The 615-nt window shown below is 52.7% G+C and overlaps 1 pseudogene; it reads left to right on the forward strand.

The window, feature by feature from the left end:
* Positions 1-294: 294 nt before the first annotated feature.
* Positions 295-412, forward strand: LOC126189348 (5S ribosomal RNA; annotated as a pseudogene).
* The last annotated feature ends 203 nt before the right edge of the window (positions 413-615 follow it).

The following is a 615-nucleotide window of genomic DNA, read 5'->3' on the forward strand; positions in this document are numbered from 1 at the left end:
TCCTGATTTAGGTTTTCCGTGATTTCCCTAAATCGTTTCGGGCAAATGCCGGGATGGTTCCTTTGAAAGGGCACGGCCGATTTCCTTCCCCATCCTTCCCTAACCCGAGCTTGTGCTCCGTCTCTAATGACCTCGTTGTCGACGGGACGTTAAACAACACTAACCTAACCTAACCATCTATCCTTTTTAGGTGTCCATGGAATGCAACTCTTCTCTTCCTCATCATGTCTGACATTCGCTCTTTTTTTTCCTTAAACTGCTGTATTACTTCTTAATTTCCCACTCTTAAATTGTACCAACGGCCTTTCCGCAGTGGTAACACCGGTTCCCGTCAGATGATCGAAGTTAAGCGCTGTCGGGCTGGGCTAGCACTTGGGTGGGTGACCTTCCGGTCTGCCGAGCGCTGTTGGCAAGCGGGGTGCACTCAGCCCTTGTGAGGCCAATTGAAGAGCTACTTGACTGAGAAGTAGCGGCTCAGTTCTCTTAAGCTGACCTTGGCCGGGAGAGCGGTGTGCTGACCACATGCCCCTCCATATCCGCATCCGGTGACGCCTGTGGGCTGAGGGTGACACGGCGGCTGTCGGTACCGTTGGGCCTTCCAAAGACTCTTCGGAC

This window comes from Schistocerca cancellata, chromosome 5, assembly GCF_023864275.1.
Source record: "Schistocerca cancellata isolate TAMUIC-IGC-003103 chromosome 5, iqSchCanc2.1, whole genome shotgun sequence".
Classification (NCBI taxonomy): Eukaryota; Metazoa; Arthropoda; class Insecta; order Orthoptera; family Acrididae; genus Schistocerca; species Schistocerca cancellata.